Source organism: Sinocyclocheilus anshuiensis, unplaced genomic scaffold (genome assembly GCF_001515605.1).
Source record: "Sinocyclocheilus anshuiensis isolate Anshui unplaced genomic scaffold, SAMN03320099.WGS_v1.1 scaffold442, whole genome shotgun sequence".
NCBI lineage: Eukaryota > Metazoa > Chordata > Actinopteri > Cypriniformes > Cyprinidae > Sinocyclocheilus > Sinocyclocheilus anshuiensis.
In genome coordinates, this window is record NW_015542354.1 from 315674 (window position 1) to 324269 (window position 8596).

An 8596-nucleotide genomic window follows, 5' to 3' on the forward strand; every position below is an offset into this window, starting at 1 on the left:
AGTCTTAGATCTTTGAGTTCAGCTCATGAAAAATGGGGGCAAAAACAAAAGTGTTGCGTTTATAATTTTGTTCAGTGTATGTATAATGTATTGTTATTATTACTTTTAACATGACAAGGATACTGTAAAGTATGTTACGCAATAAAATTCCGGTAATGCTTTATTTTAAGGTGTCCTTGTTACACATGTTACATGTTACTATTGTAATAATAAATTATGCATAATTACATGCAAGTAACCCTAAGACAAACCCTAATCCTAACCCTAACCATATAGTGTGTACGTGTAGTTAATTGATATTACTCAGTACTTAAATGTATAATTACACTGTAACAAGGACACCTTAAAATAAAAGTGTAACCAAATTTCTTAATACTTTCTTAATACACTTGTATTAAAGGTGTATTAAAGGTGTTGCCGTAATGTGAACACCTTTGGAGTTTGGAAGCGAGTAGTCTATAAAAGTTTGCATTTTCATTAAACATTCACTGACCACTGAACCAGTGAAATTTGCTTGTTTGTATTTCAAAACACAAGGGTTTATTTTATTATATAGCTATATTTTTTCTTTGCCCTGTGGATGTATGGTCTATTTCTGAAATGTGATATACGAGTAGTCTATAAAAGTTGCATTTTCATTAAACATTCACTGACCACTGAACCAGTGAAATTTGCTTGTTTGTAGATTAAAACACAAGGGTTTATTTTATTATATAGCTATATTTTTTCTTTGCCCTGTGGATGTATGGTCTATTTCTGAAATGTGATATCCTTTGGGAGTTGTTTATGCTGATTTATATACATATAAATTATATTATTTACTTTCTGCAAAACGTCTAGATAATGGCAACGGGCAGCTCAATGTCTTTGACAGCAAAGCTTCTAGCGACATCTAGTAGGCAAGGAGGAGAAGCAGTTCAAGGATTGTGTTTACCTCTGCATCCGAAATTGAAGCTTCTGAATTAAGCATCTCGCTGGATTCTCGGTCAGTAATATATATTATTTAATAATAGTAGTAATTTCAAAAATAGTAAAATAATTAGGAAGTTACAACTCTGAAATGCGAACAGTCATTAGAAGTATGACATGTACGATCTGGATAGCTCCATTTATAGGCCTACTAGAGATGTACACCCTTTGTGCAGTAGGGGGAGCTCCCTACATAAAAATCCCAAATGTGACCCTGGACCACAAAACCAGTCATAAGGGGCAATTTTTTGAAATTGAGATTTATACATAATCTGAAAGCTGAATAAATAAGCTTTCAATTTATGTATGGTTTGTTAGGATAGGACAATATTTGGCCGAGATACAACTTTTTGAAAATTTGGAATCTGAGGGTCCAAAAAACATCTAAATACTGAGAAAATCGCCTTTAAATTTGTCCAAATGAAGTTCTTAGCAATGCATATTACTAATCAAAAATTAAGTTTTGATATATTTACGGTAAGAAATTTACAAAATATCTTCATGGAACATTATCTGTATTTAATATCCTAATGATTTTTGGCATAAAAGAAAACTTTATAATTTTGACCCATAAAATGTTTTTTTGCCTATTGCTACAAATATACTCCAGCGACTTAAGACTGGTTTTGTGGTCCAGGGTCACAAATAGTCAAATTTTCCATTGGGTTCTGCAGCGTACATAACCCTCAGCTTGTCTTTTATACACAGTTTTTATTGGATTCTTCAGGATTATTAAAAGCAGTACTAACATGTATTTTTCTACCAAGTTAACGCTATAATAATAACACTTAATAATTCCAAATGCTGTTTCATAGAGGGAAACTGTCTAAAAGTGACAAATGATAGGCCTACATTAGACACTTACATATGTCCAAATTGCAATAAACCCTTCAGAACAACGAAAACACAGCACACTACTGTAGATTTCATCTCCAAAAACAACAACAATTCTCAGATTCAGAAAATGCAACACATATGCTGGTTAGTCTCCTGTAAGCAAAACATTTTATAAACAAAATGCAAAACGCTGTCTAGAGAACGGTCCACACATCATTGACTCCTAAAGAAGCTCTTCATAAATTTCCCAGAAGGCCCATTCAGTGTGCTGGAGTGTGGGAATAGTTCTCCATCATCAGACCACTGAGACACACTTACGACTGTGGGCAGATGGGAAACTGCTCTTTGTTTATAAAGCATTTCCTTCATCTCAGTTTGCTACAGTTCATGCGTTCAAGTAGAACTGAGAGAAAAACTAAATATTTAGACAGCTTTGCATTTTACATGCAAGGGTAAAATGTTGCAAGAACAGAAAGGTTTAATGTGTTTCTCAAAACAGGTGCTCTGGCTTTTTAAATGATCTGTTATACTATCCTGCATTTTCAGTTTCTACCAATCCAATTAAAAGAATATCTCAAAATGACAGAATATTTTCTTCCTTTTAGTAACAACTGTCAAAACAAATTGAGATTTCAGTGAGCAGAGCATATTATTAAGCAATTCTGACATGCTGCAGTGTGAGGCTTTGCTAGCGTTTTATTTATTTATTTGACATTCATCTCATGGCTCATGTAAGGAAAAACAGTGCAAGCTCACCCCCTTGTGGCTGATTGCGCCTGACATGTCAACTGATCCTAAATACACTGTACAGTAGCATTTAGCTGCATTTACGTCCTTGACAGACTTGTGCAAACACATCATTGCTCACTTGCCGATATTCAGCTCAGCAATTTTGAGAGACCACTCTATGTCAGAATTTAACCACTGACGGTTCAAAATAGAGCACGTAACCCTGAGATGTCTGAAGAAAGCGCACTTCATTAGACAGCTGCCTTCATCTCGGCTATGCATGGTGTCATTCTGCTAAGATTGACACAGGAGTGGAGTAATTTCATGATGCATGTTAGCAGGGCATCTGTGTGAGAGTTGCAGTATTGATCCCATGTCTTTCTGTCTATTAGGAAAGGTCAGACACTGTTGGGAGAATCAGATAATTGGGCATCAGTGTTTATGAATATCACAGTGATGTTTTTGTTCATTGGATGGTGTCCGGTAAAGTGGATAGACTGAGCATGTAGCACTTAAACCTTAAATTTCCTTCTGTTACGCCTTCACATCATTTCCTGTATTGGAGTGGAGGAAAAAAGCCGTTCAGTGAGTCGGAAATAATGAAGGTCATCTGCAGATTAGCTATTTGCTATAGTGGTACATTACTCATATGATTAAATAATCTGAGCTTGGTGGCAGACCTTAATAGCCACATAATTTTAACAGCTATAGCCTGATGCTCAGATATTTTGGCTATAATTATGTATGCATGGAGTTCTGATGTAATCATATTGACACAGCAAGTGTTGTGGTTTTTTAAAGAAAGTCTGTATCCTGAAGTGTTATATATAATATATATAATTAGGGCAATTTATCAAACGAGCTGCAAGACTCCTGCACCGTTTTCTAATTGATTTCATTTCTCATCAGTTGGTTTGTTCCATACAGACTGACAGCCTCATTTGTAAACATAATGATTAGTCAATGACTCACCTTCTACCCGTCTGGCTTTTCATATACAGTTTAGTCAATGACAGTTTCTGGAGTTAATTTTGACAGAAACAATGAAAAACGAAAGGAACACAATGATTTTAGAGCCATATACTATTTTGACAATAAAGTTGAATATAGTTCAGAAGTCTTTTATCAATAGTTAATAATAATAATAGGAAGAAGAAAAATAGATAGATAGATAGATAGATAGATAGATGGAACACATTGATTTTGAGTTATATATTTTAAGCTTAACACAGCATTTTAGGAATATAAATCAGAAGTCTTTCATCAATAGCAATTCAAGAAAATAAGAAAAATAATAATAAATAAATAAAAGGAACACATTTATTTGGATTCATAGATTTTCTTGAGTATAATATTTGTTGTTTCAGGAATATAATTAAATCAAGCCTTTCATCAATAGTTATTAAATAAATTAATAATTTAAAAACTACAGTAGAGTAATTATACTTATTATAGCTATTATTTTAACCATAATTATTATTGCAGTTTTATTTATGATAACTATTTTATAATAACTATTTTACAATGTAGTTAATTAATATAACTAATTACTATAATTATATGTTATTATACTATAATTATATTGCATTGCTATTTTTCTAACATTGTTCTGTCTGGCAATTTTATAATATACTTAACTGTACACCCAGTTTATGGGTTATGATTATAATATGAATATATTAGTGTAGCTGCTCAAATCGCTAGATTTCATATGTGCTTTAAATCAAATATTCACATTGTTTGATATGAGCCTTGAAAATAAACGTACAGAAGGCTCACTGGTCAGCAGCAACCAATTGGAGATCAACAATGCAGTCTTTTAAAAACTCACAGAATGCCCTCTTCTTCTAAACTGTCTATCAAACGCTTTTGTCAGGTGACACATTGGACTGAATTTTAATGTAACTCTTTGCCCTGCTATATCAACATGTCAGTCTTCCCCTCTCCGCTCGTCACGGTTTGTTTTTCCCAGTCAAACCCTTGTCATTTAAATGCAAAAAATCCCATACATTTGTTTGTGATTTCCTGTCTAGCCCTGTCATGCATAAGCAATCACTTGCTGGTGTCGTAGTGTGTTTCTTCTGGTTTTTAGACAGAAACAGTCATGATGTTTGCATGTTCGATGTTCCACATTCTGAATATTTTGTAGCAGCTTCTATTCTATTCTATTCTATTCTATTCTATTCTATTCTATTCTATTCTATTCTATTCTATTCTATTCTATTCTATTCTATTCTATTCTATTCTATTCTATTCTATTCTATTCTATTCTATTCTATTCTATTCTATTGTGTTCTGACAGTGCCTGAAGCCATAAAATACTAAGAAGGGCTCAGCTGGACGTACCCTGATTTTATAGCGCAGATTTAAATATCTGCCAGTTCGCTTGTGTAAAATATCATCCTTATATTCTATCCTCATAAAGCAGAGGGCAGCATTGATCAGTTGTGCATGCTTGTCAAATGAAGCCTCACTACACAGAAGGCACTGCAGTTCAGTAAAGCCCTTTAAATTACAGCTCGCTCGGTTACAAATATCAACCTACTATTTCACTCTGACAGTGTATTCAGCCTTTATTGTTGGCTTAAAGTCATATTGACCTCTGCCCTTTGAGAAAAGAGCCTTTTCCCCCTGATGTCTGCCATTTGAAGATGCCTTTTAATTTCAGCACAGAGTGTCTCCTTCAGGATGCGATCCAGTCTATGTGTTACTGGAGACATATGAAAGTCTAATCAGTCTTGACATTTTCAGTTCTTTATCTGTCTTTCCTCTTCTGCATCTCCTCTGTCTGTCTGCTGCGGTGGCGTGGAGGTAAATGAGTCCTCATTAAATCAATAGGGTGTGTGTATGTGTGTATTTGTGTTTTGGGCTAAGTTATGCCTGCCATTTAGTTTTGCTTCTGCTGGTTGAGAGAACAACATAAAAGAAGAGAACATAATTTGATGTATAGTCTCGTAACTAATGTGTGTGTGTATTTGTGTTTTGGGCTAAGTTATGCCTGCCATTTAGTTTTGCTTCAGCTGGTTGAGAGAACAACATAAAAGAAGAGAACATAATTTGATGTATAGTCTCGTAACTAATAGGCAAGTATACCCTGAGACAGGTTCCCAGAGAAAAGCAAATATAAATGTGTTTTTGGTTACACAAACTGTCAGATTTCAGAAAAGGTGACAAGAAAGTGCCCCATAAAGCTTAAAATATTTCTTTAGAGCTTCGGTTGTTTTCCTGCTGTATTTTATAGGTGGTATTTTCATACCTTCCTTCTTTCTCTCTCTGGGAGATGTTAGTCACACTACATTAACTTCCATCACTTCTCATGAGAGTCTTGGCATTTTAGAGTCTAAACTGCTGAAGCAACACAGTGATTAAAACAAAAACATAGAAAACAGCAGAAACCCTTTATATACTGTAGTTTGTTAATGCTTTAAAAATAATCGTTATGGAATAGTTCACCCAAAAAATTCCCCCCAAAACTATGTTGCACTAAACAAGAATGGTCATCATTCTGCTGTGAAACACAAAAGGATATATTTAAAATATATTTTCAGATATATGTTTTTATATATTTCAGACTAATATATTTAATAAAATGTACATAAATATATTTTCAGTGTTTTAATTACTTATATTTACTTATATGTTTAATCGTTTAAAAAAAAAAATATATATATATATATGTTCAACCTAAATACAATTAAATTGCCCGAAATATGTTTAAAATGTATTTTGTATTTGCCAAATATATATTTTAACATTTTAAATGTATGTTCTTGTGTCGCAAAGTACATTTTGTAATTTGCCACTGGACATAATGTATAATATTATGTAAAATACATACATACATACAAATATATATTATATAATTAATTCATATATGTACTAAAATATAATTTGGCCATAAGAAATATTTTTGCTCAGTGGGTTAGTGGTGAGCGAAATGTTCTCTGTTTCCATTACAATACAATGAAAGTGAATGGTAACCCAGGACTGCTCAAAAAAGGACAAAAGTACTATAAATGTATTGCATATTTCTTTCTAAAGTCAAAGGAACACTTAATAAGGTGCAGTTACTTTTGCAAAATTTTGCAGGCAAAAAAACAACCATTTTGTCAATAACAGTAAGTGATGTACAGTATAAAGCACATCTCACATAGAAATGACTTCTCTCTTTCAATTCAGCAAATCCAATATGAGCCCACTGAACCCAAAATCTGAGTGGAAAAATCTTTCGCCCTCACACGAAATTCCCATTAAAAGACTGGAAAGACTGCAAAAATGCTCTTGTGCAGGTTTGACAACAAAGAACAAATCTCATTGTGTTTCTCCTAGCTGATAACAATGTACCAAATGTCAGTATGTGCATATTCAGATTACATGACTTTGGCAGGATTTTCAATGAATACTATGACTCGAATGACTCGAAGTTCACTTCATTAAACACAGTGATCATATCGCTTCAGAAGACTTGGAATATAGTATATGAATCATACTTTTATAGTGTTTGTTGTCATTTTTGCCATTGACAGTTCAAGGTTACCATTCACTTTCACTGTGTTGAAAAGAGTAGCATGCACACATCTTCCCTAACTTTATGCGAGTAAGTAAATGATGTTTGTTTTGGGATGAACTATCCCTTTAAATAAACAGCTTCTGATTGTGTGTCTTACTTTAGATGCCTTGAAATCCTTTCTCTCTTGTAGAACAGGGGTAATCAAAATGAGACTGATAATGAGTGGTGCATTGGAGTATTTGAGCTATATTTAGAAGATGTCATTCCTCATGCCCAAGGGAGCTGAGGGGAGTAGATTGTTGGACGACGCACTCATTGTGCACCTTAATTCTGTCTGAAATCAGAGATTTTACCAATTTAATTAAAGCTGTACCCTACATGACAACTAATTAAATTTGGAAGATGTTAAACTCACATCAGATTCTTTGACAACCGGATATTTTTCAGACTTTTCAGACCTGTGACAATTTGTTCATAAATACTTTTTGAGAACAGCTTACTCTTGCTTAGAACAAAACCGATCAATATTTACAACCCCAATTCCAGAAAAGTTGGGACATTTTGTAAAATGCAATAAAATCAAGAATCTCTGATTTGTTAATTCTCTTTAACTTTTATTTAATTGACATATGTACAAAGAAAAGATTTCCAAAGTTTTCACTGACCAACGTAAATGTACAGTATTTTGTAAATATGATTTTGATGGCTGCAACACACTCCAAAAAAGTTGGGGCAGAGGCACGTTTAACACTGTGTCACCTCAACTTTCTTTTTAATTACAATGTTTCATTGTTTGGGAATTGAGGATACTAATTGTTAGAGTTTTGCAAGCAACATTTTTGTCCTGTCTCGCTTGATACAAGGCTTCAGATGCTCAGCAGTCTGTGATTGTCATTGTCTTGATTCTCCTTTTCATGACTGGTCATACATTTTCAATAGGAGTCAGATCTAAACTGCAGGCAGGCAAGTCTAGCACATTTACTCTGAGTCTACGAAACCATGCTGTTGTAGCACATGCAGAATGAGAGCGGGCATCGTCTTGATCTGATGACCATGGACTTCCCATGAAAGACATCATCCTGATGGCAGTATATTTCTCTGTACAATTCCAATATATGCCTCCATGTCAAAAGTACCTTCGTACATAAGCCAGTCACCATGCTGTTTGCTATGCTGCACCCCCATACCATGACAGACGTTTGCCTTTGCTTCTGTCGCTGATGAAAGTCTGGATGGTCCCTTTTGTCTTTGGGACTGAGAACTCAAAATCCATTTTTCCCGGAAACAAGCATGCTGTTTGCTATGCTGCACCCCCATACCATGACAGACGTTTGCCTTTGCTTCTGTCGCTGATGAAAGTCCGGATGGTCCCTTTGGTCTTTGGGACTGAGAACTCAAAATCCATTTTTCCCGGAAACAAGTTGAAATGTGGACTCATCTGAGCACAGCATACATTTCCACCGTCTTTTTGATTGTCTGAAATGAGCTCTGGCCCAGAGAACCCGGCAGCATCGCTGCATAGAATTGATGTAGCTTTCTCCTAGAGCAACA